The 12,123-nt window shown below is 37.5% G+C and overlaps 1 long non-coding RNA gene across 1 annotated transcript in view; it reads left to right on the top strand.

Moving 5' to 3' along the window:
- LOC145524000 (uncharacterized) overlaps positions 1–12,123 on the top strand; it is a 53,836-nt gene that overhangs the window by 11,822 nt on the left and 29,891 nt on the right. Inside the window, exon 2 of the long non-coding RNA XR_014067014.1 lies at positions 2,090–2,168. This is a non-coding gene — a long non-coding RNA (uncharacterized LOC145524000). The remainder of the gene's footprint in view (positions 1–2,089; positions 2,169–12,123) is intronic.

The following is a 12,123-nucleotide window of genomic DNA, read 5'->3' as shown; positions in this document are numbered from 1 at the left end:
GCAAAATACAATACGATTTCAGAAATTTAATCTTCAGTAAAATCTTCCTTTATGTATGGCTACTCATTTTGTAGAGTCTATGTTTCTGCTAATAGAGTGTGGTGTAAAATAGGGATTTTACTTCATTTGATCATTTAAGAAAAGTGTTATTTTAGAGTATGTACTCAGGTAAAAACCCATATGCTGTCATGATCATATCTGAATAAGATTATAAAATTAAGTAGTCTGTTTTCAAATGTTTTAGAGTAACAACCATAAAAACTGAAGGGTCTTAAAATACAGAAATGGATTTATGGATTAGAGGCAGAAATTAAGAAAAGAGAAACTGAATTGAAATATCCTAAAATACTTGTCACTTAATTGTGATTTTATTTAGTAAGCTTTACAGAGATATAATTTTGGAAAAGGAGTACGTCAAGGCTATATATTGTCACCCTGCTTATTTAACTTACATGCTGAGTACATCATGAGAAACGCTGAGCAGGATGAAGCACAAGCTGGAATCGAGATTGCTGGGAGAAATATCAATAACCTCAGATATGCAGATGACACCACCCTTCATCCAGCCCAGCGTTTCTCATGATGTACTCTGCGTATAAGTTAAATAAGCAGGGTGACAAGATGCAGCCTTGACATACTCCTTTCCCAATTTGGAACCAGTCTGTTGTTCCATGTCCAGTTCTAACTGTTGCTTCTGACCTGCATACAGATTTCTCAAGAGGCAGGTCAGGTGGTCTGGTATTCCCATCTCTTTCAGAATTTTCCGCAGTTTATTGTGATCCACACAGTCAAAGGCTTTGGGATAGTCAATAAAGCAGAAATAAATGTTTTTCTGGAACTCTTGCTTTTTTTGATGATCCAATGGATGTTGGCAATTTGATCTCTGGTTCCTCTGCCTTTTGTAAATCCAGCTTGAACATCTGGAAGTTCACGGTTCATGTATTGTTGAAGCCTGGCTTGGGGAATTTTGAGCCTTACTTTACTAGTGTGTGAGCTGAGTGCAATTGTGAGGTAGTTTGAGCATTCTTTGGCATTGCCTTTCTTTGGGACTGGAATGAAAACTGACCTTTTCCAGTCCTGTGGCCACTGCTGAGTTTCCCAAATTTGCTGGCATATTGAGTGCAGCACTTTCAAGCATCATCTTTTAGGATTGGAATAGCTCAGCTGGGATTCCATCACCTCCACTAGCTTTGTTTGTACTGATGCTTCCTAAGACCCACTTGACTTCACATTCCAGGATGTCTGGCTCTAGGTGAGTGATCACACCATCGTGATTATCCGGGTCGTGAAGATCTTTTTTTTATAGTTCTTCTGTGTATTCTTGCCACCTCTTCTTAGTGTCTTCTGCTTCTGTTAGGTCCATACCATTTCTGTCCTTTATTGAGCCTATCTTTGCATGAAATGTACAAAAGCTTGAACTAACTTAAACAATAAAATATATGTCAAGGATGGGATAGTTAGGGAGTTTGGGATGGGCATGAATACTCTGCTATATTTAAAATGGATAATCAACAGGGTCCTACCGTATAGCACATGGAAATCTGCTCAATGTTATATGGTGGCCTGAATGGGAGGGAGGTGTAGGGGAGAGTGGATACATGTGTATATATTGTTGAGTCCCTTCCCTGTTCACCTGAAAGTATCACAACATTGTTTATTAACTGGCTATACCCCAATACAAAAAATTGTCAAGGAATTAGAGGAAATATTAAAGAAAAGTTTAAGAAACCTGGAACGTTTTGTAGTTTTTATAGCTACATAATTAATGTGACTCAGCTTTAGCTTGAGATGCCTACCTGTAGTGTGTTTTTTGTTTGTTTTTGTGGAAGATAATGAAATTGGCCCAACTTGGATTAGAGGTCAACCTTAATTCAGTCAGCTGTGGCCTAGATTTAGGATCCTGTCATAGAAAGATAAGTCACCTTTCTCGTAGAAAAACTTGGTGTCCTAGGTGCCAAGGACACCTGCTAAATCTAATAATTTAAACCACATACAACTTGATCTTTACAGAAGATGAGCAGAGATAATAAATACATAAATTTGGTAGCCTTAAAAAAATATTCTAACCTTATAGTTCCTATTTCTCTAGGTAAAGCTTGAGCTGCCATCTTGGTGTAGCCAGCACTGCATCCATCCCATAATCTAAAGTCAGAAGTCTTGAGTTGGAGGTAAGCTTGATATATGAACTTTTAACCTAATGAATCACTTTGAGCAGTCCTTGTACATGACATATACAGTGTTTCATATTGGAAACTTGTTTGTGTTGTTTACTTATTGGAATTATGTTTAAAATTTTTTTTTCAAATGTAATCTTAACATCAAATACCAATTTAAGCAATAGAAACGGGGTTGCTTTGATTGAAGTAAGAAAAGATGCTACTGGCACTCCCACTGGCTTGGATTCTCTGCTTTCCCCTTATGGTGAGTGATCCTCAAAATTCCTTTCTAGAGATCCATATCACTGCAGAATATAATCTGAAAAAAAAAAATCACTAATGTAGTACAATGACCATGCATAAGATTTGGAGTCAAAGGATCAGTTTTATAAAATGCTGACTCTAGCACATGCTAACTTGGAGATGGACTAAATCACTTATTAATAAATTCTCCAAATCTTTTTTGGCTGAGAAGTATACATAATACCTATACCATCAAACTTAGAAGGTTCATTTATTAAATGCGATGTCAACCATAGAGAACTCTACAATGTGATATACAGTATTAATTTATATTGTATTTGATATCTATTTACCCACCTTCTGAGAAAAACATCCAAACTGCTAGGTACTTTAAGGGCATCCTGGTTCCCATTGACCACATTCTCAATTTTAAAACTTCCTTCTCCTTTACAATAATTAATTTGGCCTCCAAGGACATATGAGTCAGTGACAATATACATCCTGAAAAAATATCAGCTATTTGATTATTTTGACATCATATAGCTTACTCTAAATGTGCTAGTGGCTGTTTATCTTCTTCTGTGGTCCTAGAAGAGGGAAAAAGCATGAGCAGAGAGGAAGGCTCCTAAATCACTGATTTGACCCCATCCCAGGAGCTTGCACAATCAAATGTGAATAGCAAACTCAGTCTCCCTCTAAGGCTCCTCTGAGGGTCGTTCATGGAGGTACAGAAGGGTACCCAAGGGAGATGGAGACGAAAGCATCTTCTTGATAATATTCACTTGAGAATGATTATAAACCATGAAATGAGTGACAGACAAAAACTGCTTAAGTTGAGGCATACATTTTCACTCTATTTTTCATGCTGGTACTCTGGCAATGTATTTTAAGCTCAGCATTTGCTTAAAAAAAACAAAAAAAACAAAAATTCTCATTCAACTGTACAAGAGCCACTCTTCTCAAGACTGAAGCTTTTCTGTAGTGATGTTGTCTGTTTAGGTTTGAAGCCACTAGGGCCCTGGCACATACAGCTGGAATACTCTATTTTTAAAGATATATTGTGTCTGTTGATACAAAGGTCACGATGTAGACTTTTGCACTTAGAATCAGCATGAGAATGTGGGACTGTTCTTGCAGATCTTGGCTCCATCAGCAAATAAATTAAAATAAACTGGAGGCTTGAAATAGAAATAACCCTCCTTCCAAGTGTTTCATTTAGAGAATGACATCCTGTTTTCTTCAGAATATCATGGGTAATTCTGCATATGAATGAATTTTGCAACAGAAAAGGCCCAGCAAATGAAATACGCAAAATAACTTAGAATTTCAGTTAGAATTTCAGGAGTCAGTAATAAAAATAAATGATGATGCTTTTCCGCTCAAAGTGTGAAGGGAAATGGAAACCTGAAATTTAGTTACATAAAGTTTTAAGATTTTTATAACAATTTGTAATAGCATGGTAAGCTGAGTTCTTTTTGTAAGAGAATATAGTATGTCTTTAGTACAATTTACCATTTATCTTATAAGGAAATTTTGACACAGTTTGCCTATTAGCTGTTGAAGTCAGACCAATTTTCCAATTATAGTCATAAGTAGAAAGGTGTATTTCAAAACTAACTGGACCCAAAGCATCATTCACCTCAAAATACTTTGATTTGGCTCCCAATGAGCCTGGAGAGGTTTTACCTGAAGTACAAAGTAACGACAGTCAAAGTTGTAGAAATTCCTAGTTTTGTCAATAAAACCCCATTGCTATGTTGAAAAAAGCACAGTGACATAATATGTTAATAATAAAATAATATATTAAATTTAAAAAATAAATTTCAATTTATAATCTTATATATACATTTTCCATTATGTTGCTGCTAAAACTCACCTAGCAACTGGTCCCTGTCCAGCCCTAGTGCCTTTATATTGGATTTTACTACTCTTTTCCATTTGAAAGGAATTGGTACCTTAGCTGACTTCCTGTCTTGAGTATAGAAAAGATCAGCAGGGTTCTTTTATGTATCTGAATTGCCTACAATAAAAGGATTTTTTTGAGACTTAACATCTTTTAAGGAAGAAGTGAAAGCTTACACTGGAAATGTCATGGCAGCTTTTGTGTTAAGATGATAATGGTAAAAAAAAAATAATTATTTGGAACAATTTGAGTCTCTAAGATTCGTGAGTTTATGTGAAATTTGTGTCAGAGATTGGCTGGATGTTTATTTGGCTTTTCCTTTTTCTTGAGTATAAATTGTTTTCTAGCTCTTTTGATTATAAGTAGAGTCGTCAGACTGGTTGCCACCAATGAAATGTGAGCAGATATGATGTGTCACTTCTGGCAAAAGGCAGTTAAGAATTGCTCCGTGATCTCGTTCTTTCCTTGTTCTGTTGACTGGATGTGAATTTGAAGCTATATATTAGAAATAGCCAAGCGTCAGTTGTACAGGCTCTCTGAAATTTTGTACCCTTTATAAAGAAAAGGTTTATTAGAACCTTTTCTTCCCACATTTAGGGGACCATTTTATGCTTTGGCATAAGCCAAAAGCCACCAATTAACATTTATATTGTCAATCATCCAAGATTTTAGGGTTGTTGATTACACAGCTAACATTACTTACCTGACTAATAATACTCAGATAGAAAGAGGTAATAGTACTTGTGATTACAGAAGTCAATTGTGATACAAAAAACACAGCATGTAGGCAGGAACCAGGAATACTGGGAACTGAGTATAACAGTATCAATATTTCAGAAACAATAACAACTGTTTCAGTTAAGTAGTGGCAATATCAATTAAGACAAATTATACTGGAGTCAGTTAATTGCTTTGGTTGTCACAGTGAGCAAATACAAAAGTTTAAATATTGAGATCAAAGTGTTTCCTTGGTCAAATGTTTCAAAAAAGGAAAACTGATAAGACACAAAGTCCTCATCTCCTAGGAGACAAGTTTTTTAAATGATACTGATATCCGGTGACCTTGACCTGCAACAGCTTGAAGCAGGATTTCGGTTCCTAGCCAGAGACTGAAGTCAAGCCACGGCAGTGAGAGCACTCTTAGCCGCTAAGCCAAGAGGGGCTGGTAGTCAATGACAAGGCCCTGACATATTTGCTGTGTAGAAATAAATTTCCACATCGAGACAGAAAGTAGAGAAACAAGAAAGGTACTTATTAGGAGGAATGAGGATACGTGTGGATGGACACACGGATGGGCTCAGAGAGTCACACCCTCATGGTAGTTTGAGTCACTTTTATGGGGCATTTCTTCCAGGTTTCCTTTGGCCGTCATCTTGCTTTGCCTGGTTCTGAGCTCATATTTGGCGTTACTCTGAGTCCTCCTATGTATGCATGTGCATTTCGTAGCCAAGATGGATTCTAGCAAAGAGGCTTATGGGTAGGTTGACATCACTTACTATGAAGTGATGCTACCTCTCTTTTGACTTCCAAGGAGCCTTTCTGTACATGTGTAGTCAGGAAGGTCTCCTTGACTTTGAGGAATATGTGGTCTTTTATCCCTTATCGAGGACTAAGCTCCTCTCTTGCTCCTGCTATTTTGGGGTATCTGTCCACAGGAGACTAATACTGGCTGCTTAGCTTGAGGCCCTTCTATATCCTGCTTCAATACTATTAATTATCATAAAATGCTAATGAGGTATGCTTAAAATTTTAATAGTGCTAGCAGAACAGGTCAACATATCATGATATTAGGGCAATGATTTTGAAATAAAGGTAAAACGAAATTGGGAATGGATGATAGATATGTTTCGAGATTCAAACTTGGTTTCAAAAAGCAAAACTTGTTGAACAAAAGCTAATTATTAATAACAATTTAACAAATATTTGCTATTGAAAACTCACTGATCTTTAAACTTTCTTCTCTGTGTTTGGGATATGGGTGCCTACACCCTACGTTTTAATCAGCTTAAACATTAAAATAAATGTCAGCCTGATGTCAAGAGTCTTCAGTTTGAATCTCCAAAGGAAAAGAATACTAATCCTGTATTTTGACCAAAAATCAGTAGATGGAGAATTTAGATCCTTGGCTAGTTCGATTTGGTATTCTTTTAACTTCTAGTAAGAATACTTCCAGATGTTCAAGCTGGTTTTAGAGAAGGCAGAGGAACCAGAGATCAAATTGCCAACATCCTCTGGATCACTGAAAAAGCAAGAGAGTTCCAGAAAAACATCTATTTCTGCATTATTGACTATGCCAAAGCCTTTGACTGTGCGGATCACAATAAACTGTGGAAAATTCTGAAAGAGATGGGAATACCAGACCATCTGACCTGCCTATTGAGAAACTTGTATGCAGGTCAGGAAGCAACAGTTAGAACTGGACATGGAACAACAGACTGGTTCCAAATTGGGAAAGGAGTATGTCAAGGCTGTATATTGTCACCCTGCTTATTTAACTTCTATGCAGAGTACATCATGAGAAACGGTGGGCTGGAGGAAGCACAAGCTGGAATCAAGATTGCTGGGAGAAATATAAATAACCTCAGATGTGCAGATGATACCAAAGCCTCTTGATGAAAGTGAAAGAGGAGAGTGAAAAAGTTGGCTTAAAGCTCAACATTCAGAAAACTAAGATCCTGGCATCTGGTCCCATCACTTCATGGCAAATAGATGCTGAAACAATGGAAACAGTGTCAGACTTTATTTTTTGGGGCTCCAAAATCACTGCTGATGGTGACTGCAGCCATGAAATTAAAAGATGCTTACTCCTTGGAAGGAAAGTTATGACCAACCTAGACAGAATATTAAAAAGCAGAGACATTACTTTGCCAACAAAGGTCCATCTAGTCAAGGTTATGGTTTTTCCAGTAGTCATGTATGGATGTGAGAGTTGGACTATAAAGAAAGCTGAGTGCTGAAGAATTTATGCTTTTGAACTGTGGTGTTGGAGAAGACTCTTGAGAGTCCCTTGGACTGCAAGGAGATCCAACCAGTCCATCCTAAAGGAGATCAGTCCTGGGTGTTCATTGGAAGGACTGATGTGAAGCTGAAACTCCAATACTTTGGCCACCTCATGTGAAGAGTTGACTCATTGGAAAAGGCCCTGATGCTGGGAAGGATTGGGGGCAGGAGGAGAAGGGGATGACAGAGGATGAGATGGCTGGATGGCATCACCGACTTGATGGACATGAATTTGGGTAGACTCCGGGAGTTGGTGATGGACAGGGAGACCTGGTGTGTGGTGATTCATGGGGTTGCAAAGAGACAGACATGACTGAGTGACTGAACTGAACTGAAGAATACTGCAAGCATCTTATAAAGTATGTAACTCATATTGCTAGAACCATGCTTTTGCTAAATCATGTCCAACTCTTTTGTGACCCCATGGATTATAGCCCGTTAGGCTCCTCTCTCCATGGGATTTCCAAGGCGAGAATATTGGAGTGGGTTACCATTGCCTTCTCCAGGGGATATTCCTAACCCAGGGATTGAACCTGCATCTTCTGCATTGGCAGGTGGATTCTTTACCACTGAGCCACCAAGGAAGCCCTACTAGAACCATAAATGATACTAAAATAAAGCTATAAGAAAAATTATACACTATTATATATGCTTCTCTGATAGCTCAGTTGGTTAAGAATCTGCCTGTAATGCTGGACACCCCATTTCAATTCCTAAGTTGGGAAGATCCACTGGAGAAGGGATAGGCTACCCATTCCACTGTTCTTGGGATTCCCTTGTGACTCAGATTGTAAAGAATCTGCCTGCAATGCAGGAGACCTAGGTTTGATCCCTGGATTGGGACGATCTCCTGGAGAAGGGAACGGCTACCCACTCCAGTATTCTGGCCTGGAGAATTCCATGGACTGTGTAGTCCTTGGGATCACAAAGAGTCAGATGCGACTTTCACTTCACTTTACTTATATATAATGAAGACATATACTTACATTGTGGTTATATGTAAATTATATATTTTAAATCTTTTTCTGTAGTGTTAATATGTTTTATTTCCTGTTCAGGATGTTTGAAATGTTAAAAAGTACTCAGATTAAAAAGTTTGTATTCAATTTAAACTTGTCTAGAGAGTTTAAATTAATAAAAATCTGTAGATAGTGCTTAAATACTTAAGAATTTAGTTTTCAATGTTTCATTCATTTGGTCTGAACTCCAGGAGGATCTGGCAGTATGACTGGGACTACTTTCTTGTAACTCTGTCTTCTGCAAAGTACTGAGTTAACACATTATTGACTGGGGGATTTTTGCTGAAATTAAAACCTGTGGTTGGTGATTTGTTATGTAAGTGAATGTTGAAACACCCATGTTTGAGTAAATATCAACTATTTTTTTTACACTTAAGGCCTTTATTTGAAACTTTGTACATGTCTTACTAAAGCATTCTAATATTAAAGTGTGATAGGCTGTATAGCAGGCACCTCTGTGCAGGGGAACAGGTCTACAAATATGCTGTATTTCACTGTACTTTCCCTTGGAAGAGCAGACTGCAGGTACTGGCAGCTTTTTTTTTTTTTTCTTTTTTGTAGTCCTATGGGTATTATTTCCTCTAAAATATGTTCTTTTATTTTACCTGATAGTCAACAAGTTGGACCTTTGTGGGAGGGGGGCACTTTCATTTTTTAAACTGATTTTTATTGGAGTATAGTTGCTTTACAATAGTGTGTTAGCTTTTGCTTACAGCAAAATGAATAATCTATACATATACATATTATCTCCTCTTTTTTGGATTTTCTTCCCATTTAGTCACCATAAAAAGTGAAAGTGTTAGTTGCTCAGTTGTGTCCAATTCTTTATGACCCCATGGACTGTAGCCCACCAGGCTTCTCTGTCCATGGGATTCTCCAGGCAGGAATACTGGAGTGGGTTGCCATTCCCTTCCCGACCCAGGGATCAAACCCGGGTCTCCCACATTGCAGGCAGATTCTTTACCTTCTGAGCCAGCAGGGAGGCCCTTAGTCACTATAGATCACTGAGTAGAGTTCCCTGGTGATACAGAATAGGTTTTCATTAGTTATCTATTTTATACATAGTATCAATAGTGTGTGTACCTCAGTCCTAATCTCCCAATTTGTCCCAGCCCCCCTTTCCTCTTTGGTATCCGTGTGTGTGTTCTCTACCTCGGTGCCTCTTTCTGCTTTGCATATGAGATCATCTATACCATTTTCCTAGATTCCACATATATGCATCAATATATGATATTTACTTCTTTCTGACTCCCTTCACTCTGTATGACACTCTCTAGGTCCACCCATGTTTCTTCAAATGACCCAATGCCACTCCTTTTTATGGCTGAGTAATATTCCATTGTGTGTATGTACCATATCTTCTTTATCCATTCCTCTGTTGATGACATTTAGGTTGCTTCCATGCTTGGCTATTGTAAGTACCACTGCAGTAAACATTGGGGTGCATGTGTATTTTTGAATTATGATTTTCTCTGGGTATATGCCCAGTAATGGCATTGTTGGGTCATATGATAGTTCTATTTTTAGCTTTTTAAGGAACCTCCACACTGTTCTCCATAGTGACTGTATCAATTTACCTTCTCACAAGCAGTGTAAGAGGGTTCCCTTTCCTCCATACCCTCTCCAGCATTTCTTATCTGTAGACTTTGATGATGGCCATTCTGACCAGCATGAGGTGGTACCTTACTGTAGTTTTGATTGGCATTTCTCTAATAATTAGTGATGTTGGGCATCATTTCATGTGTTTACTGGCCATCTGTATGTCTTATTTGGAGAAAAGTCTATGTAGGTCTTCTGTCCAGTTTTTTATTTTTGTTTTTAAATCTTGAACTGCATAAGCTGTTTGTAAATATTGGAGATTAATCCTTTTTCAGTTGCTTCATTTGCAAATATTTTGTCCCATTCTGTGGGCTTTCATTTTATTTGTTTATGGTTTTCTTTGCTGTGCAAAAGCTTTTGAGTTTAATTAGGTCCTGTTCATTTTTAGTTTCATTACTCTAGCAGGTGGGTCAAAAATATCTTGATGCAACTTATGTCAAAGATGCAATTTATGTCCTGCCTATATTTTCCTCTAAGAGTTTTATAGTGTCTGGTCTTACATTTAGGTCTTTAATCCATTTTGAGTTTAGTTTTTTGTGTATGGTATTAGGGGTTTCTAATTTCATTCTTTTATTATATGAAATTGTCTAGTTTTCCATGTCACTTATTGAAGGGACTGTCTTTCCTCTATTTATGTTTTACCTCCTTTGTCATAGATTAGTGCCATAGTGTGTGTGGGTTTATCTCGGGCTTTCTATCCTGTTCTGTTGATCTATATTTCTGTTTTGTGCAAGTATCTTATAGTCTTGATATTATATAGTCTTGACTATTGTAGCTTTGTAGTATAGTCTTAAGTCAGGGAGCCTGATTCCTCCAGCTCCATTTTTCTTTCTCGAGATTGCTTTGGCTATTCGGAGTCATTTGTGTTTTTTGTACAAATTGTAAAATTTTTTCTTCTAGTACTGTGAAAAATGGCATTGGTAATTTTCTAGGGATTGTATTCAATCTGTAGATTGCTTTGGGTAGTATAGTCATTTTCACAATACCGATTCTTCCAATCCAAGAATATGGTATATCTTTCCATCTGTTTGTATGTTTGATTTCTTTCACAGGTATCTTATGGTTTTCTGTGTACAGGTCTTTTGCCTTCTTAAGTAAGTTTATTCCTAGGTATTCTTTTTGTTGCAATGGTAAATGAGATTGTTAGCTTGATATCTCTTTCGGATCTGTTGTTGTTAGTGTATAGGAATTCAAGAGACTTCTGTGTATTAATTTTGTATCTTGGAACTTTACCAGATTCATTGATTAGCACCAGTAGTTTTCTGGTGGCATCTTTATGATTTTCTATGTATAGTATCATATCATCTGCAAACAGCTGACAATTTTACTTCTTTTCCAATTTGGATTCCTTTTATTTCTTTTTTTCTCTGATTTCCATGGTAGGAGTTCCAAAACTATATTGAATAATAGTGGCAAGAGTGGACACCCTTGTCTTATTCCTAAACTTAGAGGAAATGCTTTTAGTTTTTCATCATTGAAAGTAATGTTTGCTGTGGGTTTGTTATATATCCCCTTTATTATGTTGAGATAGGGTCCCTCTATGCCCACTTTCGGGAGAGTTTTTTAAATTGTAAATCGGTGTTGAATTCTGTTGAAAGCTTTTTCTGCATCTACTAAGATAATCATATAGTTTTTATTCTTTAGTTTGTTAATATGGTATCTCTGATTGATTTGTGTATACTGAAGAATCCTCGTATCCCTGGGATAAATCCCCCTTGATCATGGTGTATGATCCTTTTAATGTGTAGTTGGATTTGGTTTGCTAGTATTTTGTTGAGGTTTTTTGCATCTATGTTCCCTGGTAGCTCAGACGGTAAAGCATCTGCCTAAAATGCGGGAGACCCAGGTTTGATCCCTGGGTCAGGAAGATCCTCTGGAGAAGGAAATGGCAACCCACTCCAGTACTCTTGCCTGGAAAATCCCATGGACAGAGGAGCGTGGTAGGCTACAGTCCACGGGTTCGCAAAGAGTCGGACATGACTGAGCGAATTCACTTTCACTTTCATCAGTGATACTGGCCTATAATTTTCTTTTTTTTGTGATATCTTTGTCTGGTTTTGGTATCAGGGTGATGGTGGCCACAAAGAGTGAGTTTGGGAGTGTTCCTCCCTCTGCAGTTTTTTGGAAGGATAGATGTTAGCTCTTCTCTAAATGTTTGATGGAATTTGCCTTTGAAGCCATCTGGTGCTGGACTTTTTCTTGT

The sequence above is a fragment of the Giraffa tippelskirchi genome, chromosome 10 (genome assembly GCF_054371585.1).
Source record: "Giraffa tippelskirchi isolate mGirTip1 chromosome 10, T2T-mGirTip1v1.2.pri, whole genome shotgun sequence".
NCBI classification, from domain to species: Eukaryota; Metazoa; Chordata; class Mammalia; order Artiodactyla; family Giraffidae; genus Giraffa; species Giraffa tippelskirchi.
The sequence above is the reverse complement of the archived record's forward strand: the minus strand, read 5'-3'. Positions and strand labels throughout refer to the sequence as shown.